Below are 25,687 nucleotides of genomic sequence, written 5' to 3' on the forward strand. Positions count from 1 at the left end.
TGTACCTCGATGTAAGTTCAGTCTGTCACAAGCCAATGTGGCCCATCAGGCTGGCATTTATCTCCAGTTTCAGTAGCATGAAACAAGAATATTTCTACTCCCCCTGGATGGGATGCCAGTCCATCGCAGGTTACTCCCCAGCTAATGCTGGAACCATTTATACTCCTGGGTGGAGAGAGGCAAGTGGGGTAAAGTGGCTTGCCCAAGGACACAGCATATGGCCAGCAGCTGGATTCAAACCCTAATGTGTCCTTCAACAAAAATCTGTTGAGATTTGTTGGGTTCCAATAATAATGTTAGTGACAGTTAAATCTTCTTTGTAAACATGTCAAATTTTTCATTCTCGAAGATTCATATAATTGTCAGCGCGGCTACGTAGTAAATAATTTTATACATGTGAACTTTACATGTATTGTCTCTTACATCAAAAATGTTACATAGTGACTTGAAACAATGAGAATCCAATGATTAGAAATTAATGTGTGGTCGACTAATTTGAGTGTTTATGTTTCATTTTAGTATTTTGTTGACTACTTCTTTTTCATGTTTTTATTTTATTTATTTTTTCATTTGATGTGACCCTAATATGAAAATGAAAATTAAGAAAAGGAATTGTCCCGATTTTGTTTTCATGTTGTACATGGATTGGTTCGTCGCAATTTGACGCTGGTTTTGGAGGACTCTTGTAATCGCTAACACTGGTTCTCGACTTCCTAGTCAGTTCGTTGGTCAACTGCACCACAGGGGCGGCGGAACTGTGGGGGGGGGGGGGGGCTGTGGGGGGGGGGGGGGCGTTTGCCCCCCCCCCCAGATTTTCCCAAGTGCCCCTTTTGCGGCCATAAATGTGCCCCCTCGAGATAAATAAAAAATGCCCTTAAAGTATCTTAGTATTTCTTAGAAGTAACCATTTCCCAATCCCATAATGGTAGAGATATTTTTGATATAAACGAGGAATATGAAAACAAAGTCCCAAATCCCATACAAGACGCCCTGAAAATGGGCACATAATATATGTTTAGCATAATAATCATTGGTTTTGAAGAGCGCCCCCTATGTTGGAAGATGGTACAAGCCCCCCCCCCCCCCCCAAGTGCCCCTTTTGGTTTGCAAGTGCCCCTTTTGGGTGCTGCCTGCCCCCCCCCCCCCCCCCCCCCCCCCAGCGAAAATCAACACAAAAATACTCAATTTCTACACTTAATTAAGATTAAAATTCATTTTACCGATTTATGTCAAAACGGAGAAAAACCTGCCAAATTTAACTCAACTTAATTTTCTTTCAAGAGAGGGCGCGCTACACAAATAGTGGTCACCATCGTAAAGAATGTTCTGTCTTTAAACTGAAAGCATGAATGGAACTTTCATAGTTCAAAAACAACACACTCGTTTTCCAGACGATAACTCAAGAAATGCGTGTTGCATTGAATCGATATTTCGTATTGTGATTAAAGGTAACATATATCACAAATCTGTTGAATTTGGAGTGGGATCGTCCGACAATAAAAACAATATAACCAAAATAATGTACTGGGGAAACACGGAGAAAATCCCGCCAATTTATGTCATTTTCATTTTTCTTTCACAAGAGGCGCGCTATTGGTCACCACTGTACTGTGTACGTAAGTACAAAAGTATTGTCAACACGAAAAACCATGCCTCAAGTTCATGACACAAAAACGCTCTCGGTTTGACGATTCCTCACTAAATTCAACAGATTTGTTCAATCATCTGTATGTTTAATCAATTTATTAAATGTCGATTTCATGCAAATATGTATTTCTTGAGTGGCTTCTGGAACCCCGAGTGTGTTGTTTTTGTGTCATGAAAGTTGACTAAAATCTCCAGTTATTTGTAGCTAGCTAGTTCTTTAACACACTACATTTCCGGAGTATATTAATTATATTTTTGACGGTTTCTCTCCAAATTCGCAAGTGATGTGTTGTGTATGATAACTTATCAGGAGATTTGATTTCAGTCCAATACAACAAGCATTTCTTGAAAAGTCGTCTCAACAACGAGTGTGTTGTTTTTGTTCCATAAACATATTGACTCAAATTCGCCTTGTATTTTGCGCGCTTACATGCCACATTGTCTTGTGTATATTTTTTATTATTGGTCAACAATTGATATCCAAATTCAAGAGATTTGATACATATATCAGGTTGAATCGTTATGCAATATTTCAAATTAATGCACCAAGTACTTCTTGAGTTATCTTCTCGAAACCGATTGCATTGCTTTTTGTCATGAAAGTTGACTCAAGATCGCCAGTATCTTGAGCGCTTTAACACACTACATTTCCGGAGAATATTAATTATATATTTTTTTTGATTTTGAAAAAAATACTTGATTTTGGACAATGAGTCATCTTTAATGCCAAAACCCAGTTACTAGTCCTTATCATTTGTTTGTAAAACTGTACGCATGCAGTACTGACATGCGTGAAATGTTTTGGTTAAATATGATTGTTTTATTTTGTAAATCTAAAAATTAATGTGGCCTGACGTTGCGAACTTAGCAAGTTCTTCTTCAGAGGCTAAAACAGAAATGACAGAGGTACATACATTAACATGGGGGTGCACACAAACATGCAGGGATGAAAGAAGAAACACAAAAGGAGGATTAGGTGGGAAAGGTGTGGAAAGATGCAGGGGAGGGTGGATGAGAGAACAAAGAAACAAAGGGAGATGGCAAACCACAAGGGGTCTGGTATGAACAGGGGAGGGACCAGAAAGGGGAAGGATCAAAGGTCACAGGGAGTGGGAACGGACAAAAGAGTGTGGGAGTGAAGGGGGATTATGCGGGGGGGGGGGGAACAGTATGGAGGTGGAAAGGGATGAAAGATGGGGAAAGATGGGGAAACACAAACAATGAAGACCAGGTGGATTATCTGTAACAGAAGACAATGGAGGAAGAAAAATATTAATCATTTCCAAGTTGGATGTTGAGACCATGTGGTTGAATAGTTCGAAGACGATTCATCCACACTTTCTCTCTGCTGAGGCGAACTGAGTCCTTGCGATGGCCAAGAGATTCAATGCCCTGCAAAATCATATCAGAAATGGAGTGGTTAGGCAGGTTGAAGTGATGACCAACAGGGGTGTCTAGTTTCTTGGTGTTGACCGTTGACCGGTGGGCATAGAAACGCTTCTTGAGCGTATTCTTAGTCTCACCTACATACTGCACTCCACAGACCCTGCAAGAAATAAGATATATGACGTTAGGGGTGTTACAAGTGATGTTACCAATGGTTCTGTGGGTAGTGACAGAAGAGTGGCCAGAAAAGGAGTCAGACTCCTGGATATGAATCTGGCAGACAACACATCTGGAACTGCACTTGAAAGTACCATGCTGGGTGGGAGGGGATGCATCTAAGGATGGGACTTCAGCTCGAACAATCAAGTCCCGTAGATTTCGAGGACGCCTGTAAGCCAATGTGGGGCCGTTGGGGATGGCGCGGGCAAGGCGATCTGAAGTATGGAGGATATGATGATTGTCATTAGTGATTTTGCGAAGGGGAGGGAGATTGGGGTGAAACGTGGTAACCAAGGGAATCATGGGTTTGGCCATGGCATCAGGGGCCTTTCCCGTGAGAGCTAGATTTCTGGGGATAGCTTTAGCTCTGGCAATGGCACGATGAACTTGGCGAGAGCTGTGACCCCTGGCCACCAAGTTGTTCCTCAGTATCTGTGTATGGCGTGAGAAATCGGAATCATTAGAACAAATTCTTCTGAGTCTGAGTGCCTGGCTAAACGCTATGCCAGGTACTGGTGGGTGTCTAGTATCTGTGGGTTTGGAATACAGGTCAGTGGTTAGTGAGTTGCCTTGTTTGCGGACGGTGACATCCAGAAAGTGGGTTTGGTGAGCCGAGAACTCCGATGTGAATTTGATGGTTCTGTGGAAGGAATTGATGTGGTTAGTGAAGGTCAAGAGACTGTCCTCATTGCTTGAGACCCCTTGTGGTTTGCCATCTCCCTTTGTTTCTTTGTTCTCTCATCCACCCTCCCCTGCATCTTTCCACACCTTTCCCACCTAATCCTCCTTTTGTGTTTCTTCTTTCATCCCTGCATGTTTGTGTGCACCCCCTTGTTAATGTATGTGCCTCTGTCATTTCTGTTTTAGCCTCTGAAGAAGAACTTGCTAAGTTCGCAACGTCAGGCCACATTAATTTTTAGATTTAAAAACGAATAGTGTCTAACATTAAATGCATTAGATGAAATGACCTGAGAGCAAATATGCAGTCCTATGCCCCCTGTCTGTCTGGCCTCAACTCCATTTTCAAAGCTGTTAATGAAATAAAATGAATCAATAAACATTACTGCAACTTTCCTAAAAAAATACAGCAGTGCTGTTGAAACCCCTCGGCCTGAGTTTGTTGATATATGGTGCAAAATTACAAGTACATGTAGTACAATAGTTAATACTGGTCAATGGAATGACCTAGACCTTGACCAATGACATTGACCTTTGACCTTTGACCCCCAAATCAATCCAAACTTGATTTTCCTGAAGGGCAACCCCTGAAGTTACAAACCCGAATCATATTTCTAACTCAAATTATCATCGAGAAACAATCTACCTTCAACTCACCACTGATATACTCACCCACAAATAAGAAAATAATGTTCTAACATACTTCTAGTTGGGTAAAGTAGAGATATATTCATTTATTAATTAAGAATTTGCTAACTTTAAATAACCTTTTTAGTGTTAACCTGGAATTTTCCAAGATTTACGCAAGTGCGCTGTGTTAGGGAACACTAAGCTGATTTTTGGCCCAATTTCCGGACGCCACCGTTTATAAATTTTGCTCAAAATTGTATGACAGTGAAATTGTTTACAGTACTAGTAGTTAAATGGCAAACACTATTGAAAAAGTAGGCCCTACCAGTAACAACTGAATGAATTTGAAGTTTATCAACAAAGAAGTTTGGCAACCGTGCATGAGGAAAGTCAGGAGAAACGTCGCAGTGTGCCACGTTAGGGAACACCACTATATGTGTGCATTGATACTGGGTTCTTAATTGGGGTAGGTGCGGTGAACTAAAAACAATAGGCCCTGGCCCTGCTGACTATATGACTATACAATCATGGAGCTATAAAAAGAGGTCTTACCCAACAATGTATGCAAAGCATTCCAAAATACTCCGGAAAGACACCCATACCTCAGACGTCACTGACCAACAAAGACTATGAAATGTCCTTTGACATGTTTTCTCAGTAGGCATGCCATGGTAGCAACTTTTCCCTGCTAAATCCCACATTTTTGGACATATTATCCCTTTTAAAGGGAATATACATCATTTGCTTTTGCTGTAATTTTCAGAAATGGATGGAATTGGGGGGTTGGAAATATAAAGCAAATATAGTTACACTGACTTTTTGGAGGTTTTGGGTTCGAAAATGCTATAAAAACCAAGAAAAACGATCATTTTCCTGTAGTCTGGTTCCCTGACTCCATATAAGAAGAAACAGAGCAGTTTACATACATTGGGGAATTGTAAGGTCAGGGAACCAGTCTAGCTGGCTCGTACCCGTTCATAGGTTTGTAATCGATTGCAAACAAGTGCAATTTTCAATTGGGGCCAGTATTTGAAAAAAAGCCAGTTGTTTCCAACGCTGATCGGCCGATCAGCGTTGGAAATTGATACAAAAATACCACTTTTCTTGAAAATGACAGTATACCAGGTGCCATAATTTTACAGGATGCTTTAGACTGTCATTTACCAACATCCTATTAAGGTATTTCGCAAAATCTTGGTAGTTTTATTTTTCGATGATTACAAATGTTGTATATTCCCTTTAATGGTGATATAGGTCACTGTAGGGAAAAATTAGTGATGTCCAGATAAATTGGAATCTTTCCAGTACGCCGAAAAGAAGTTGAATTTTGAGAAATAAATAGTCCAGACTTACCTGACGTACAGGCCTATATAGCCTACCGCTGCATTATCTGCTGCATAATGTTGATCGATAACCAAACAACAGGTGGCGCTCTTTACAATTAACGGTGTCAGGTACAATCTCATTCAAGTGATGTTGAGCAGTACGCGTTGCCATGGTGATACGTCATCAGTGTGCTCTGCATCCTGTATGTGCTCCACAGTTGACATCCTTGGTAGAACCTTCAAACTCTGTCAACTTCAAGAAACAAAGGAAAACAAGTTATTTTAACATCTTAACCATAAGGTTTTGTTCAAATATTGTTTTCATCTGCTATTTTTGGAAAGGGCATCGTTTGAAGAATTTGGTTGACAATAATTACTGTGATATTTCAGAACAATTTCCCAAAAAATTGACAAATTTACAAACGATAAAAATGGGGCCTGTAGGGCCTGACCATACTTCCTGAACTTAGTTTAAAACCCTTACACTTACAGTTCTGGAAGAATGACTATACAATCATGGAGCTATAAAAAGAAAGTATAACAATGTATGCAATTAAAGCATTAATAACCCCCTGGGCCCTTTTTGCTTGGAACCATCCTCAATCCTTTTTTTCAAAATTGTCAGACAGTCCTGCCTCAAAATGCATTCATCGTCAATCCTCCAAAATCCTCCTCATCCCAAAATTTTGCACTCGTGTTTAAATAAAGGATAACCAATGCCAAATCCTTCAAAATCATCAGACAGTCCTGCCTTCAAAATGCATTCATCCTCAATCCTCCAGAATCCTCATGTGCTTCAATCACCATTCATCCTCAATCCTCTAGAATCCTCATGTGCTTCAATCACCATCATCCTCAATCCTCCAGAATCCTCATTTGATTCAATCACAATGATTGATTTGATTTGATTTGATTCATCCTCAATCCTCCAGAATCCTCATTTGATTCAATCACCATTCATCCTCAATCCTCCAAAATCCTCATTAATATAAATACATAGGATACTGCTGTAAGAAAACACATTGGGGTCCACAAAAGATGGTTCGGTTCAGTGGATGCTCGTTTCAGCAATTTTCGGCCAGCAATGCTCAGTGTAACTGTGTACAATATTTGGGAGCCAAGAGGGATGTTCAATGTAGCAAATTTCTGTCGTACAATCTGCTTAAAATGTGATAGAACAAATCCAACATGGCAAATGTACGACTAAGATGTGATGTTTACACGTTTAAACGTAAAAACTTCTAAATCCGCTTACAAATTTTTCAAAACATTTAAACTAAACCCAAATTATACAAACGGGACCTCCGTTCACGCGATCTTCCTTGGAGATAACCACACATAGCACAAATAATTAACACAGATTTAAAACCTACTTAATTTACTAAACCTTAGAAGCACCGTAGTACTTGATTACATTTGGGGAACACGTAGTTACATTTTTACTTTATCAACGACTGCCTGCTATTTACTATGTCAACCATTGTTGATTTATCATGTCAATCACGCCGGTCTGCAGATCAGACATAATGGGTAGGCAAAAGCCACTGTCAATGGCTAAACGTTTAAAACGGTTATTGAAATATTTGCTTTACATTTACACAATGAAACGCAAAGTCACATCCTTAATATACAATCAGGGCGATGATTGCATGCTGGTTATGTCATTGTTAGAGACCCTTCAGTCTACCTCACACATGGGCAACATGTGCATCTCCCTAATGCCACTCTGGATTTTCCAGCAGTACATGAAATGCATGCACGCGACGTGTCGTGACTTTAGTTGGACATTTGGTTGTGCAGTCACAATTGTGAGTGGTCAATACATTATGAGTTGAGGCTTAACAGGTGGATTCATTCCCATCATTAGCAACTTGGAAGTTGGAAGAGGAAACGTCATTCACAATTGACGGTAATACTCACAGCATCTTGCCAACCAGAGACACGTGTAGTCATTCTTGATCTTCTCACTCTGAATGAGCACAAAAATCTGGAAAACAAGAGAAAAGAAACCCACTCCAATTAAATCATGGTAAAACCAAGTGTTGCCACCAAAACAGTGGTCTAGGAGGCACAGAAAGATCCCCATCTGGGTTTTAGACTTGTTTTTTATGCCTATTCGCCCTGAACAAGGCTAAAAGCCACACCAGATATACAGGGCTACAAGTCAGAGCAAAGCAGCTAAATCAACCACACCATCTCTGCCCTCATAGGCACCCACTTATAAGCCATCAGTGTGGGGTTTGGTCAGTATCAAATGAGGGCAATAATGCTCATTGTGATTTTCGGCAAGGTATGCACCCCTCTAGTCAGAAAATATGTGACAGCATTGCAGCGGTGGCAGCTTTTTGGGTGCTATCCCTTGTTTTCGTTTTTTTAAATGGCAGCCAAAACATGCTTGTTACAACATACAATTGATCCGGTTCAAGCATATTGACGGCAATTTTGAAAACACAAATCAAAAGTGATAACACTGCCACCACTCACACTGCAAAGCTATCACACATTCTCCAACTCTAGATGTGCCTTTCAAAAAATCGCTATGAGCATTGCTCTTTTCGATCGTCTGCCGGTGGCCCAATTTTTGGACCAAAGCTGATAGCCTATTACTCCTGGGTGGGGAGAAGCAATGAGTGACAAAGTGCCTTGCCCAAGGGCACACGCACCACGACCCCAGGCTGGACTCGAACGCACAACCTGCAGCTTTACCCGCAGACCACGAATCCAACGCCCTTAACCACGAGGCCACAGCACTCCACACTCCTCTTGAATCAGGACAGATCATAGGTTGGAGGGAAATAAGCACCAGGCAAGGAATTCCAAAGAGATGCAGCACATGGGAAAATAAGCTATTGGAATATCTTTTTGTTCTACATCTAGGTATACGGCAACAGTATATGGATGAGAACAGACAGAAAGTCGGGCTTCTCTCTCAAACAGGGCCAACCATCGGTGGACATTGATACAAAATTCCACTTTTCTTGAAAATGACAGCACACCAGGTGCCGTGATTTCACAGGATGCTTGAGACTATTATTCACTAACAGTCAGGTATTTCATAATAACTTGGTAGTTTCGGTTTTTGATGTTTGCAAATGAAAGACACCATGACTAGTTCAGGCCCCATGACGAGTCACTGCGCCATGACTGGCCAACTATTGAGGGCGCAACAACGAAAATTGGGTCCGGGAGTCCAACCTACCTCCTCTGCTTCCTTGTAGTTGCCTGCTGTGGCTTTGGCCTGCGCATAGTTGTAGTTGAACCTATCGTCGTTGTAGAAGTAACTCTAGAAACGTAAACATACAAAAATGTCATCTTAGTTTTTCTGATAATTTTCCCACCTGCACTACTTTCTTCCCCCCAAAAAGGACAAATACAGCTAAACCATGCCACAGAAACAACTATGAGCAAGTTGGGGCGAGACTAGTGGTCGATTCCTGACGTACTTTGATGCCTGAGCACTAATATCAACATGCAACGCCTCTAGTCAGACGATGGTCAAAATTTTTCACCAAATAAAGAGAATGGTCAAGAATAATTCCAAAAAAAATTTGGTCCTGAATATTAGAGGGTCATTGGCAATAAATACTTTCAGGTTTTTGGAGAAAAGTTCACAAACGAATAGTGTCTAACATTAAATGCATTAGATAAAATGACCTGAGAGCAAATATGCAGTCCTATGCCCCCTGTCTGTCTGGCCTCAACTCCATTTTCAAAGCTGTTAATGAAATAAAATGAATCAATAAACATTACTGCAACTTTCCTAAAAAATATAGCGGTGCTGTTGAAACCCCTCGGCCTGAGTTTGTTGATATAAGGTGCAAAATTACAAGTACATGTAGTAAAATAGTTAATACTGGTCAATGGAATGACCTAGACCTTGACCAATGACGTTGACCTCTGACCTTTTGACCCCCAAATCAATCCAAACTTGATTTTCCTGAAGGGCAACCCCTGAAGTTACAAACCCGAATCATATTTCTAACTCAAATTATCATCGGGAAACAATTTACCTTCAACTCACCATGATTATACTCACCCAAAAATAAGAAAATATTTTTCTGACATTCTTCTAGTTGGGTAAAGATATATGATATTTATTAATTAGAATTCGCTAACTTTAAATAACTTTTTTAGTGTTAACCTGGAATTTTCCAAGATTTATGCAAGTACCGCTGCGTTAGGGAACACTCAGCTGATTTTTGGCCCAATTTCCGGACGCCACCGTTTATAAATTTTGCTCAAAATTGTATGACAGTGAAATTGTTTACAGAAGTTAAAATGGCAAACACTACTGAAAAAGTACCAGTAATAACTGAATGAATTTGAAGTTTATCAACAAAGAAGTTTGGCAACCGTGCATGAGGAAAGTCAGGAGAAACGTCGCAGTGCGCCACGTTAGGGAACACCACTATATGTGTGCATTGATACTGGGTTCTTAATTGGGGTAGGTGCGGTGAACTAAAAACAATAGGCCCTGGCCCTGCTGACTATATGACTATACAATCATGGAGCTATAAAAGAGGTCTTACCCAACAATGTATGCAAAGCATTCAAAAATACTCCGGAAAGACTCCCATACCTCAGACGTCACTGACCAACAAAGACTAGGAAATGTCCTTTGACATGTTTTCTCAGTAGGCATGCCATGGTAGCAACTTTTCCCTGCTATAAATCCGACATTTTTGGACATATTATCCCTTTTAATGGTGACATAGGTCACTGTAGGGAAAAATTAGTGATGCCCAGATATATGGGAATCTTTCCAGTACGCCGAAAAGAAGTTGAATTTTGAGAAATAAATAGTCCAGACTTACCTGACGTACAGGCCTATATAAAACCTACCGCTGCATTATCTGCTGCATAATGTTGATCGATAACCAAACAACAGGTGGCGCTCTTTACAATTAACGGTGTCAGGTACAATCTCATTCAAGTGATCTTGAGCGATACGTGTTGCCATGGTGATACGTCATCACTGTGCTCTGCATCCTGTATGTGCTCCACACTTGACATCCTTGGTAGAACCTTCAAACTCTGTCAACTTCAAGAAACAAAGCAAAACAAGTTATTTTAACATCTTTACCTTCTAATTCATAAGGTATAGTTCAAATATTGTTTTCATCTGCTATTTTTGGAAAGGGCATTGTTTGAAGAATTTGGTGGACAATAATTCTGAAATTTGAGAACAATTTCCCCAAAATTGACAAATTTACAAAAGATAAAAATGGGGCCTGTAGGGCCTGACCATACTTCCTGAACTTAGTTTAAAACCCTTACACTTACAGTTCTGAAAGAATTACTATACAATCATGGAGCAATAAAAAGAAAGTCTCACAATGTATGCAATTAAAGCATTAATAACCCCCTTGGCCCTTTTTGCTCAGAACCATCCTCAATCCTCCAAAATTTTGCAACTCCGCCTAAATGTTTCAAAATGTTTCAGTCCTGCCTCAAAATGCATTCATCGTCAATCCTCCAAAATCCACCTCATCCCAAAATTTTGCACTCGTGTTTAAATGAAGGATAACCCAACGCCAAATCCTTCAAAATCATCAGACAGTCCTGCCACAAAATGCATTCACCCTCATGGAGGAACTTCCCGGCTCCAAAATCCTCATGTGCTTCAATCACCATTCATCCTCAATCCTCCAGAATCCTCATTTGATTCAATCACCATTCATCCTCAATCCTCCAGAATCCTCATTTGATTCAATCACCATTCATCCTCAATCCTCCAGAATCCTTCTATGCTTCAATCACCATTCATCCTCAATCCTCCAGAATCCTCATTTGATTCAATCACCATTCATCCTCAATCCTCCAAAATCCTCTTGTGCTTCAATCACCATTCATCCTCAATCCTCTAGAATCCTCATTTGATTCAATCACCATTCATCTTCAATCCTCCAAAATCCTCTTGTGCTTCAATCACCATTCATCCTCAATCCTCCAGAATCCTCATTTGATTCAATCACCATTCATCTTCAATCCTCCAAAATCCTCTTGTGGTTCAATCACCATTCATCCTCAATCCTCCAGAATCCTCATGTGATTCAATCACCATTCATCCTCAATCCTCCAGAATCCTTCTATGCTTCAATCACCATTCATCCTCAATCCTCCAGAATCCTCATTTGATTCAATCACCATTCATCTTCAATCCTCCAAAATCCTCTTGTGGTTCAATCACCATTCATCCTCAATCCTCCAGAATCCTCATGTGATTCAATCACCATTCATCCTCAATCCTCCAGAATCCTTCTATGCTTCAATCACCATTCATCCTCAATCCTCCAGAATCCTCATGTGATTCAATCACCATTCATCCTCAATCCTCTAGAATCCTCCAAAACCGCCAGGAGGATTTTGGAGGAGTGAGGTGGGTTAGGGTTAAAAAGTACTCCGGAAAGATTCCATACCTGGAGTTCTGGACATTTAGTGAAATGTCCTTGGTGTTTTTTTCAGACAGTAGGATGCTGGCAGAGGCAGTAAGCATGTAGGATGGAACGCCGTATTATCGCGGTACTTATCACGTTTCTTGTTTGGACTAGAGATTGCCCGCTAACCTTCCCGAATTGTCCAGTTTCTTAGGTTGTATAACTCTTCCTTTTCAAATGCCTGTGATAAAAATGCTCGGAATATGCGAATGGAGGTGGACTCCCTATTATCGCGGTATGTGGGAATTGTGGTTTTTATAATAATCTCAACCTTTTTTTTTTCATAGTGAATGTTTTACCAAAACATCCCCTGAATAAAGTCTGATATTTTCCCTGTAACGTTCAAGTTGATTAAACTTTGAAAGACTATATCCCAGCAGGATGATTTCTTAAAACCCTGCCCTTCCCCGAAAGGAGAAAATACTGTGATGACAAGTCTACTGATTGGCGATTGGGGGCGCCATTCAGTTTACACATCCCCAGTGTGCCGTTTTATTTTTTCTTACGCGCTGTCCTTATTTTGATCCTGTAAAAGTTTTTACGATTTCGCGGTGGAAATAACGTCCTTCGACTTCATTTTGTGTTTGCAGCTGTAGAAGGGGAACCAGACAATGGAACTTTCATGGACAGAGCACCATTAATGATTTATGTTAAACTATAGATGGTAGGCCTACCTTTTAGTTTAAGCAGACACGGTCATGACGGTGAGGGAAAATTTGCAGGTTTTGGAAAATGTGAATATTTATTAAAAATCGTTAAAGTCCCGAAAGACACAACATTTTTTAATCGGCCTTTTTAAATGACTCGGCAATAAGTCGTTATGGCCTGGAGAACTGGATAAAAATCGCCACTTAAAGGAGTTTAGGCAACACAAGAAGAGAAATTTTCCATGCCGCGATAAAGCCTAGGGATGCCGCTATAAGGGAGTCCGACTATTTTATCAATCTCATGACGAGGCCTTAGCTGGAGTTACCCAGCCCTGAGTTTTATCATTGGGTTGTCTATAGACAACCCAATGATAAAACTCAGGGCTGGGTAACTCCAGCTAACGAGGCCTATAGTTTTTTGGTAACAAATTTTCCTGCTAAATCCAATATTTTTGGACATTTTAAACCGGAATTGTGGCATAAATCACTGAAGGGAGAAATGAGTAATGTCCAGATATGGGAATCTTTCCAGTACGCCGAAAGGAAGTCGAATTTTGACAAGTAAATAGTCCAGACTTACCTGACAAAACATGCTTGGTGGACAGGCCTAGCCTACCGCCATGCCACATACATTATCGGGAAAACCAATCAACAGGTGGCGCTCTTTACAATTAACAGTGTCAGGTACAATCATAGACATAAAGAACCAAATTGCATGCCGATAAGGTGAAACGCACTGGAGCTGTACGTAGTATTTTTTTTGGGGGGGGGGGGGAGCTGTCCAAACCCTGGATGCTGGATGAGGAAGCAGGGGAGACCACGGAGAAGTTTCCTTGGAAGATCAGCAAGGAAGAAGTCACCACGCTCAAAGAGAAGGTAGAATCTCGAGCCTTCCTGCGCTCAAGCACCCCCCCCCCTTCCACAGAGAAAACTATAAACGAGGGCCATTTGGGCGCCATCGTGGCTTATAAATGCTGGTACCAAATGAACGATATCCAGCATGAGTGAACCAGTGAAGTGTCCCTCATTCTGGCTTCTGCTTGTTTGACTGTAAAGCGCCCTCTTTGTCCATGCATGGAGACAATACACTTAGAGCTCTTCCCAGTATCCACTTTATACGGAAGACGGATAGTGCCACTCAATGAGTGTGAATATATTTTTTTTGGTGCATGTGAAAATATTTTTTTTTGTACAGCGGCCGCCACTTATTATGTGGCGGCCGCCAGATAATAAGAGGCGGCCGCTGTACAAAAAAAAATATATTCACACTTTTTTATGTAGAGCTGCCACTTATTATCTGGCGGCCGCCACATAAAAAAGTGTGAATATATTTTATTTGTACGTGTGAAAATATTTTTTTTTGCACAGCGGCTGCCACTTATTATTTTAAATTTATGTAGCGGCCGCTGTACAAAAAAAATATTCCCACACGCACCAAAAAAATATATTCACACTCATTGAGTGGCACTATCTGTCTTCCGTAACTTAACGCGTAGTCAGTGATGTAGTGCCTTGATGCTGGGCCTTGGCCTTAAGGCTGCCTTAAGGCTGGATTTTAGGGCCTTGGCCTTGGCCTCGAGGCTTGAGGGCAAAAGCCTTGGCCTTGAGGGTTCAGGGCCTTGCAATTTTGAGTCAAGGCTCTTCAAGGCCCATAGATTTTTGCATTTTCCAGATAAATCTGTTCGAAATTTTGCTGTTACCATTTTAATCGTATTACCATGGAGGAGGGAAGCACCTATAGATGTGTGTGTTGGGCACACTTCCACTTTTGTAGCATCACATTTTGTTACCATTGTAGTAGATTTGCTGCAAAAATATTCAGTACACTTGTGGGGCTAATGAGATCTGATTGGTTGTATATGTCTCCCTGATACATGTAAGTGCTAAAGATTTGTGTTTTAGATAATGCTGATATTTCTGACCATGTTGGGCCAGCAAATACAAATTTCCCAAATCAGTTTCTTGGATCCCCCTTTTGTTACACTTGGAAGAATTGTGTGTCAATAAAGAAGTAAATCATTATTTTGTTTAGTTAAACCATATTGAAGACCTGAACTTATACTTTAATAGATACAGTGCAGTTATAAAACGGTGTAGGCCTATGCGAGCATGTTGATTGCAATTAAAGAAATGTTGTTCTTCGTAACGAGCAATTCGTGATGATAAGGGCGGATCCAGGGGGCCAAAAGGGGCCATGCCCCCCCCTCCCCCCCCCCCCCAAAAAAACGAAACCATTTTTTTTAATGTGACGTCGTAATAAAGGCAGGCAATGAGTACACCACCATCTTTTCCTCAAAAAAACATCGATTAAAATGGTCAGAAATTGCCTCAAATCGCACCACAGAGCATCTCGAATCCAAATTTTTTTTCGGGGCCCTTAAGCGGGCCCCGAAGCCCAAGCCGTAATTTTTTGACCCACTTTTTTGTGGGGGGACCAAAATTTCTTTGCCCCCCCCCCCCAATTGTGTTCTGGATCCGCCCTTGCGTGATGATGTGTCACTCATGTGACTATAATTAGTTCTATATCAGTGGTCATTTCATAAAACAGGGCCTTGGCCTTGAGGGTTAAGCCTTGGCCTTGGCCTCGAGGCATGAGGGTCAAAGCCTTGGCCTTGGCCTTGGCCTTGAGGGTCAAAGCCTTGGCCTTGGCCTTGGCCTTGAGGGTCAAAGCCTTTGCTCCAACACTGCGCGTAGTACCTAGTTTTTGTGATTTCAACATACAGGGTGAGCAGAATATTTCGATGAGTATTTTGAGTACCGAAATGTGTACTCACAGACTTTGCGGAATGAATTTTGATGAAAAGTTTGAGTAAAATGCAAGCAGGTCTTTAAAGAATTAAGTCAAAGTTGCAAAATGTATAACAAGATCATTAAACCAGATTTGTCGAGGTTTCTCGCTTTTTTTCAGCACTAACGTTGGTCTTTTCCAAGACCTGGACACAATTTATTTAGAGCAAATGCATTCACATTTTCCTTCCTGATTGGTTTCCGTCTAGATTGGTGGGTTGGGTAAGATCAAGACCAACACAATCATCAAGGAGCTCTCCAAAGCCTGGATGCTGGATGAGGAAGCAGCCTGGAGACCACGGAGAAGTTTCTTTGGAAGATCAGCAAGGAAGAAGTTACCACGCTCAAAGAGAAGGTAGAATCTCCTCCTTGCGCTCAAGCAACCCCCCCCCCCCTACAGTGAAAACTATAAATTTTATATTATTTATTTTTGTGTAAGTTGGTCAGTAGTGCAGAATGATTCACATGTTAACTAATGCATGCAAAATAGAGGAAAAAAAGTAAATGTTAATGACTTTCATCCCACCCTATATTTTCAGGCTATAGAAATGTCTAATCCCCCAAAACAGATTTTTACCTTCCCTACCATACAGTTGGTTTTTTTTATATGTAATAGAAAACACCACACTTTTTGTTCTTGGTTGGCCTTATTATTTTAATTTATGTTTCAGTGTCCAATTCATTTCATGGAGCCTTTCATCAGAGATCTCTCAGGTTATTCTGGATGGCTGCATGTCTAAGGAAACACATGCTTTATATAATGCTCTGTATAATTTTTGTTTTTGAACCCCCCCCCCCCAAACCTCCGCCCCCACCTCCCACCACCCCCAGGCTTGATCCTACTCATCGATCACCTCATCTCCATGAAATCCAACTGGGAGAAATGCAAGCTGCGCGTCTTTGCCGCCACGGGCAAGAGGGAGCAAATGGACAGGGAGAAGATGAACATGGCCAACATGCTCAGCAAGTTCCGCATCAACTGCTCGGACGTGGAGGTCATCCCGGACCTGAACAAGAAGCCCAAGGAGTAGAGCCTGAGACAGTTCAAGGAGCTGTCCAAACCCTGGATGCTGGATGAGGAAGCAGGCGAGACCACGGAGAAGTTTCCTTGGAAGATCAGCAAGAAAGTAGTCACTACGCTCAACGAGAAGGTATAATCTACTTCTTGCGCTCAAGAACCCCCCCCCCCCCCCTCTCCACAGAGAAAACTATAAACAAGGGCCATTTGGGCGCCATCGTGGCTTATAAATGCTGGTACCAAAATGAACGATATCCAGCATGAGTGAACCAGTGAAGTGTCCCTCATTCCGGCTTCTGCTTGTTTGACTATAAAGCGCCCTCTTTTGTCCATGCATGGAGACAATACACTTAGAGCTCTTCCCAGTACCCACTTTATACGGAAGATGGATAGTGCCACTCAATGAGTGTGAATATTTTTTCGTTGTTGTGTGTGAAAAATTATTTTTTTGTACAGCGGCCGCCACTTATTATGTGGCGACCGTCAGATAATAAGTGGCGGCCGCCACATAAGTCGCCATAATAAGTGGCGGCCGCTGTACAAAAAAAATATATTCACACTTTTTTATGTGGCGGCTGCCACTTATTATCTGGCGGCCGCCACATAAAAAAGTGTGAATATATTTTTTTTTTTGTTCGTGTGAAAATATTTTTTTTGTACAGCGGCCGCCAATTATTATTTCGCGGCCGCCACATAATAAGTGGCGGCCGCTGTACAAAAAAAATATTCCCACACGCACAAAAAAAATATATTCACACTCATTGAGTGGCACTATCTGTCTTCCGTAACTTAACGCGTAGTACCTAGTTTTTTGTGATTTCAACATACAGGGTGAGCAGAATATTTCGATGAGTATTTTGAGTACCGAAATGTGTACTCACAGACTTTGCGGAATGAATTTTGATGAACAGTTTGAGTAAAATGCAAGCAGGTCTTTAAAAATTAAGTCAAAGTGGCAAAATGTATAACAAGATCATTAAACCAGATTTGTCGAGGTTTCTCGCTTTTTTTCAGCACTAACGTTGGTCTTTTCCAAGACCTGAACACAATTTATTTAGAGCAAATGCATTCAAATTTTCCTTCCTGATTGATTTCCGTCTAGATTGGTGGGTTGGGTAAGATCAAGACCAGCACAATCATCAAGGAGCTCTCCAAACCCTGGATGCTGGATGAGGAAGCAGCCTGGAGACCACGGAGAAGTTTCCTTGGAAGATCAGCAAGGAAGAAGGCACCACGCTCAAAGAGAAGGTAGAATCTCCTCCTTGCGCTCAAGCACCCCCCCCCCTCCACAGCGAAAACTATAAACTTTATATTTATTTTTGTGTAAGTTGGTCAGTAGTGCAGAATGATTCACATTTAACTAATGCATGCAAAATAGAGAAAAAAAGCAACTTTTAATGACTATCATCCCACCCTATATTTTTAGGCTATAGAAATGTCAAACCTCCAAAACAGAGTTTTACCTACCCCACCACACAGTTGTTTTTTTATATGTAGTAGAAAACACCACACTTTTTGTTCTTGGTTGGCCTTATTTTTTTAATATATGTTTCAGTGTCCAATTCATTTCATGGAGCCTTTCAGAGATCTCTCAGGTTATTCTGGATGGCTGCATGTCTAAGGAAACACATGCTTTATGTCAAAGGGAAATAATGTTCTGCATAATTTTTGTTTGTGACCCCCCCCCCCCACCTCCGCTCCCCACTTCCCCCCCCCCCCCCCCAGGCTTGACCCTACTCATCCCTCACCTAATCTCCATGAAATCCAACTGGGAGAAATGCAAGCTGCGCGTCTTTGCCACCACGAGCAAGAAGGAGCAAATGGACAGGGAGAAGATGAACATGGCCAACATGCTCAGCAAGTTCCGCATCAACTGCTCGGACGTGGAGGTCATCCCGGACCTGAACAAGAACCCCAAGGAGTAGAGCCTTAGACGGTTCAAGGAGCTGTCCAAACCCTGGATGCTGGATGAGGAAGCAGGCGAGACCACGGAGAAGTTTCCTTGGAAGATCAGCAAGGAAGAAGTCACTACGCTCAACGAGAAGGTAGAATCTCCCTCTTGCGCTCAAGCACCCCCCCCCCCCCACAGAGAAAACTATAAACAAGGGCCATTTGGGCGCCATCGTGGCTTATAAATGCTGGTACCAAATACACGATAACCAGCATGAGTGAACCAGTGAAGTGTCCCTCATTCCGGCTTCTGCTTGTTTGACTATAAAGCGCCCTCTTTTGTCCATGTATGGAGGCAATACACTTAAAGCTTTCCCAGTATCCACTTTACGCTTAGTCCCTGGTTTGTGTGTTTTTAAGTCCAGTCTTGCAACATCTGTTAATTGTGGCAAACCTTTGACATTCTGGTGGGTGATTTTCAATAATGAGATTGATCACTTTCAATCCATTTTTCCGTACAACTCTCAGTTCATTTGATTTGCCAAGTGCATGGAACTCGAGTTTATTAAACATCAATAAATCACTCCATTTTTTCGCCTGAAATCTTTCTTTTTCTTTCAGACCAACAGACAGATGCGGATCCATGAATTGCTTCTCCAACATTCCCAGGAGGCTCAGCTCATTGTCATGTAAGTACACAAAGCCACTACTAACTCAATAGACTCAATTTCATGGTTTAAGCACACAATTCTGATGATCCTGTCATTCTGTGCTTACAGCACACTAGCACAGAAATCCTGCGCTAACCCTGTAAGCACAGAAGTTATCCCCTGTAACTGATTGTTTACACTTTTGCAAAAGCCGTAATTTCTAAGTGTCATGCAAAAATGTCTGCTGTAGTGTTGGCAATTCCCATGAAAATAATGAGTGGCTAATCTAATGGCACTTACTTCACAATTACGCAAACCTACTCACTATAGCAGAAACTAGCGTGAAATCCTAAACAGGGTGGATCTAGCTTTGGCTGGGGGGGGGGGGGTGCGATGTCAAGTTTTTTGGGGGGGGGGGGATCTGGAAAATGTTTCGATTAACCTCCACATTTTTAAAATCCTTTTTTCTCATTAACAAAGTAAGCCCCCTAGCCTGCATTATAACTAATTCGTCCTTTGTCATGATATTTAATACTTCGTGATGAAATATTCTTCTATAAAACAATTTCACAAAAATGGGAAAAAAAAAACAATATATCCTCCTAGCCAAGATGGTTAATATCCTCATTAATTCCTTTCAAAAAGTATCCCCCTAGCCAAGATGGTTGTAGCTTTCTCCATAATTTCCTTCTAAAAATATCCTCCTAGCCATTAATCCTTTCTAAAACAAATGTCTCCCTAACCATGATGGTTCGTCTCCTCCATAATTCCCTTCTTAAAAAAATGTCCTTCTAGCCTAGATTGTTAGTCTCTTCCATAAATTCCTTCTAAAAATATCCTCCTAGCCACAATGGTTAGTCTTCTCCATAATTCTTTTTTTTTTTAAACCTCCGAGCCAAGCTGGTTATAGTCTCCTCCATAGTTTCCTTCTAAAAAAAAAATCCTCCTAGCCAAGATGGTATAGTCTCCTCCATAATTCCCTTCTAAAAAAATATCCTCCTAACCAAGATGGTTAGTCTCCTTCATAATTCCCTTCTAAAAAAATATCCTCCTAACCAAGATGGTTAATCTACTCCATAATAAAAGTATCCTCATTACCAATAATTATGGTCGTCTTCTCAGTAATTCGCTTAAAAAAAGTCTGAGTCTTGTGCGTAACTTTGTACACACCTGTCCCAAGTTCTTTCCACTGACTATCCCTATTGCCGAGTATGATATATGTCTATATCTTTTATAAATAGTCGTCATGCTCATTCAAAGGCATATTCATAGAAGGGTGGAAATCTCCTTGCTGCCACGGTGTCAGATTTAACGTTTGGTATACCGTGAGGTATATCTAGGTTGTGTTAACTTCAGGTTTACTCCGATCTGAACGATAACCAAGTTAACGATCGTTAAATAACAATTGACTGTTTTTTTTCTTTTTCTGAAGGCTGGTACAAGGACAAGATTTTGCCCAAGATGGAGTTCTGTGCTGTTGGTTGGGTAAGATCAAGACCAACACAATCATCAAGGAGCTCTCCAAACCCTGGATGCTGGATGAGGAAGCAGCCTGGAGACCACGGAGAACTTTCCTTGGAGGATCAGCAAGGAAGAAGTCACCGCGCTCAAAGAGAAGGTAAAATCTCCCCCTTGCACTCAAGCACCCCCCCCCCCCCCACAGTGAAAACTATTAACTTTATATTTATTTTTGTGCAAGTTGGTCAGTAGTGCAGAATGATTCACATGTTAACTAATGCATGCAAAATAGAGAAAAAAAGTAAATGTTTAACGACTATCATCCCACCCTATATTTTTAGGCTATTGAAATGTCAAACCCCAAAAACAGATTTTACCTACCCTACCACACAGTTGTTTTTTTGTATGTAGTAGAAAACACCACACTTTTGGTTCTTGGTTGGCCTGATTATTTTATTATATGTTTCAGTGTCCAATTCATTTCATGGAGCCTTTCAGAGATCTCTCAGGTTATTCTGGATGGCTGCATGTCTAAGGAAACACATGCTTTATATAATGCTCTGTATAATTTTTGTTTGTGAACCCCCCCCCCCCAACCTCCGCCCCCACCTCCCACCACCCCCAGGCTTGATCCTACTCATCGATCACCTCATCTCCATGAAATCCAACTGGGAGAAATGCAAGCTGCGCGTCTTTGCCACCACGAGCAAGAAGGAGCAAATGGACAGGGAGAAGATGAACATGGCCAACATGCTCAGCAAGTTCCGCATCAACTGCTCGGACGTGGAGGTCATCCCGGACCTGAACAAGAAGCCCAAGGAGTAGAGCCTGAGACGGTTCAAGAAGCTGTCCAAACCCTGGATGCTGGATGAGGAAGCAGGGGAGACCACGGAGAAGTTTCCTTGGAAGATCAGCAAGGAGGAAGTCACTACGCTCAACGAGAAGGTAGAATCTCCTCCTTGCGCTCAAGCACCCCCCCCCCCCCCCCCCCCCCCCCTCCACAGAGAAAACTATAAACAAGGGTCATTTTGGCGCCATCGTGGCTTATAAATGCTGGTTCCAAATACACGATAACCAGCATGAGTGAACCAGTGAAGTGTCCCTCATTCCGGCTTCTGCTAGTTTGACTATAAAGCGCCCTCTTTTGTCCATGCATGGAGACAATACACTTGAAGCTTTCCCAGTATCCACTTTACGCTTAGTCCCTGGTTTGTGTGATTTTAAGTCCAGTCTTGCAACATTTGTTAATTGTGTCCAACCTTTGACATTCTGGTCGGTGATTTTCAATAATGAGATTGATCACTTTCAATCCATTTTTCCGTACAACTCTCAGTTCATTTGATTTGCCAAGTGCATGGAACTCGACTTTATTAAACATCAATAAATCACGCCATTTTTTTGCCTGAAATCTTTCTTTTTCTTTCAGACCAACAGACAGATGCGGATCTGTGAATTGCTTCTCCAATATTCCCAGGAGGCTCAGCTCATTGCCATGTAAGTACACAAAGCCACTACTAACTCAATAGACTCAATTTCATGGTTTAAGCACACAATTCTGTGCTGATGATCTAGCACACTAGCACAGAAATCCTGCGCTATCCCTGTAAGCACAGAAGTAATCCCCTGTAACTGATTGTTTACACTTTTGCAAAAGCCGTAATTTTTAAGTGTCATGCAAAAATGTCTGTTGTAGCATTGGCAATTCCCATGAAAATAATGAGTGGCTAATCTAAGGGCACTTACTTCACAATTACGCAAACCTACTCACTATAGCAGAAACTATCGTGAAATCCTAAACAGGGGTGGATCTAACTTTGGATGGGGGGGAGGAGGATCTGGAAAATGTTGTGATTATTTGCGCCGGGGGGGGGGGGGGGGGGGGGTGAGCGCCTATAGATCCATCACTGTAAAACCACACGCTTGCTATTTGAGAGCTTTGAAATTACTTTTAATGTCTATAGAGATTGCACGATTTTAAGCCAGGTTGTTTTTATTGGGGGGGGGGGGTCATTTAGACATGAAAAGGGCACTCGCCAATTCGTGCTGAAGGAACATGTAGACAGTGTTTTTTCACTAGTCCCCCGGCCTCCGTAAAATCCAAAAGCGGTACGTAGGGGGACGGGGCTGGGTACCATCTTCCTATGGGGTGCTTTTCAAACCGGCGATAATGGGCACAATCGGACAATTAACCTATCACGGTGGAATTGCGTCAACACAGCTTGTGAAATATTGTCTAAACATGATATACAAATGGACGTCGAATGCCAAAATCTGAGACAAACAAAAATTAACGTACAAAATTCCATGAGCCGTTTCGCGGATACCGCCATCTTTGAAATGGGGGGGGGGGGGCATTACAATGAAAAGACATGCCATCATTCTCAGCTACAGTTGCATGATGAGACGTATTTTCATTGTAATGCCCCCCCCCCCCGAAAAAAAATTATTCAAAGATGGCGGTATCAGCGAAAAGGCTTATAGAGTTGTCTAAGGGGCGTGGTTAACTCGCAAACGGCGGTAGGTCAATGGGTGGCGCTTTTCATGGCGGCACAATTGCTGACGTTTACACGAAATACCAAAAATTCTTTAAAAGCCGCTGGCGAAACAAGAAACTTTTTAAACAAAACTAAGGACACTTGTGTAAAAACTAAAAGTTACTTGTGTAAAAAGGGCACTCTTTACAGAATACTGGGGGGGGGGTGTTAACTGCTGGTGCAAAAAATGGGGGCGGGGTGAGCAATAGATCTAACAGTGCTTGTGACCAGTCTGACTGAGCTACTGTGGTCACCTGATCAAAAGTGGTGATCTGATTGGCCAATGTGCACTGTTGATTGACATGCAGGAAGGGTCCATTATAACCTTTTCTTTGATTTCTTGCAGGAGTCTACCTATTCCCAGGAAGCGTACTTGTTCAGCTTACATGTACATGTGCCGGCTGGAGACATTATCCAAGGATATGCTGTCAGCAGGGGCCTTGCATCACCTGACCAAATATGGCATCCAAATAAACGTCAATACAAAGAAATTCACTTGAAATGATAAAGTGACAAAGGACAGTTCCAACCAGTTGAAAGACCCTCCTCACTTGAATGGAATTTGTACTTTTTGTTTTGATTGATTTCGTTGAGATTGTTTCTTTACCATCTAACGGGTTCACACTTTCACTGATGTTTTCAAAGTGAGTTTCTTGAATGCAATCAACTAATGCTGATTTAGAACAATGAAAGTCTTCAAATAATTTGGAGTCTGTTAATCAAGAAACACTTGTCGCACTTTTACGGGCTTTAAAAACAACAGCCAACTCCACTTTTTTTCATTACTGTAGGCACGTTTCTGTTTCAACTGAAAGTAATTAAAATCATGTTGTTTTTCATAACGAAGCCAAGCGAAAAAAAGAGAGTATTTATCAACAATGGTGGTGCTTTTGGTAATCCTCAGAATGAGGTTTTATGCATACTGTTTTCGTAGCCAGTCAATTGTTACTTTTACATAATTCTCACATATTATAACGTTTAAAATAATGCAATCATTTAATAAAAACCAGTGTATTCTAATTGCTGTGAATAGCATTAGAATATTTCAAACAATTGTTAATCCAAATGCCAAGCTTAAAGTCTATAAGAAAATCAGATTCAATCACTCGAGACTTTTTTTGTGACATGAAATAAAAATTGATACATGCATGGGATTGATTTAATTGACATTATCTGTGCTGGGCATACAGGGAACATAAGGCAAAGAAAATAACATGTTACAGTAAACGCCCTAAAATTATCCAGGTAGGTAGCAACATTTTGTTTGTTTGTCTGTATGTCTTTTATACTTTGTTTGCTTTAGGTTACAGTTATTGTGTTGAATTAATCTGTTTTCAATACCCACTAATACAAATAAGTTGCATTTATTTTCGGGAAAAAAAACATGCTATTTTATATGTTCACCAAATGTGGCAATAAAAAAAAATGGCGGTCAGAAACATGGCCTAAAAAATCCAGGTTGGTCGAGATAACGCCATAAACACATTGTTAACATTTCTGGATACATATGGTGGCACTGCTTTTATATTGCAAATCTTTTGTTTCTAAAAAAAAAAAATGTTCCAGCTTGCTTTGAAAAAATATTCCATCAAAATACTTCTCGATAGGCCTACAATGGGTCCAAAAAAAAATATCGTCAAAAAACTTAACGCATACTTTTCACCCATATCTCAATACTCATGCATAAAGCTAAATATTTTGTTTTGCAAGAATTTAAAAAAAATGGTGAATCAATTTTTGTATACAGATCGGCGCATGCGCAATGCAAAACCATTAATAATAATATTTTGTGACATTGTCATTGAACATTATTTCTTTTAATTCATTGGTTATTGTTTCGGCAATAATGGAAAGCGATTAAAAAATCAGCAAAACACGATGCTTGTGTATCTTTATGTGTAGGATTTGTGTTGTTTATTCGGGGTAAAGGAGGAAGCCACTGAATGAGGTGTAGTGCCAGGGATTACTATCAACCGCCCTACCGTACATTGTGAGATACATCGTATCTCCACGCTGCAGAACCACCACCGCGCTCCCAGACACCTGCTCATTGTGACTTGAATCATTGCTCTGGCCAGAGACAACCACGTCGCCGTTCTTCCGGAGATGAACGCGCAGGTCGCTGCTGGAAGAATATTTGAGCACAGAAAACATGAACACGTAGGTGCCCGGCACACCACACGTGAACGTGCCGGTCTCGAGATCGAAGCTGGTACCCGGCAGAAGCGTCTCGGTCGCCTGGAAGGGCAAACGGGTGTCGTAACTCGTAGAGGTATCCGAGTTGCTCGTCCTCACCACGGTGAATGCTACCCGCTGGTTGGAGTCGTCTGGTGTCTCCCCTGGCTCACCCTTTTGACCTTTGACACCAGTTTCCCCCGTTG

At 41.3% G+C, this 25,687-nt stretch overlaps 1 long non-coding RNA gene across 1 annotated transcript; it reads right to left on the reverse strand.

Annotated features, from left to right (window-relative positions):
• Positions 1-4,224: 4,224 nt before the first annotated feature.
• LOC119739604 lies at positions 4,225-13,590 on the reverse strand. Its single transcript, XR_005272602.1, has 4 exons — positions 13,550-13,590; positions 10,724-10,926; positions 5,914-5,935; positions 4,225-4,281 (listed from the first exon to the last, which is right to left on the reverse strand). It is a non-coding gene; the product is annotated as an uncharacterized LOC119739604 (long non-coding RNA).
• Positions 13,591-25,687: the final 12,097 nt, after the last annotated feature.

This window comes from Patiria miniata, unplaced genomic scaffold (assembly GCF_015706575.1).
Source record: "Patiria miniata isolate m_02_andy unplaced genomic scaffold, ASM1570657v1 HiC_scaffold_10, whole genome shotgun sequence".
NCBI classification, from domain to species: Eukaryota; Metazoa; Echinodermata; class Asteroidea; order Valvatida; family Asterinidae; genus Patiria; species Patiria miniata.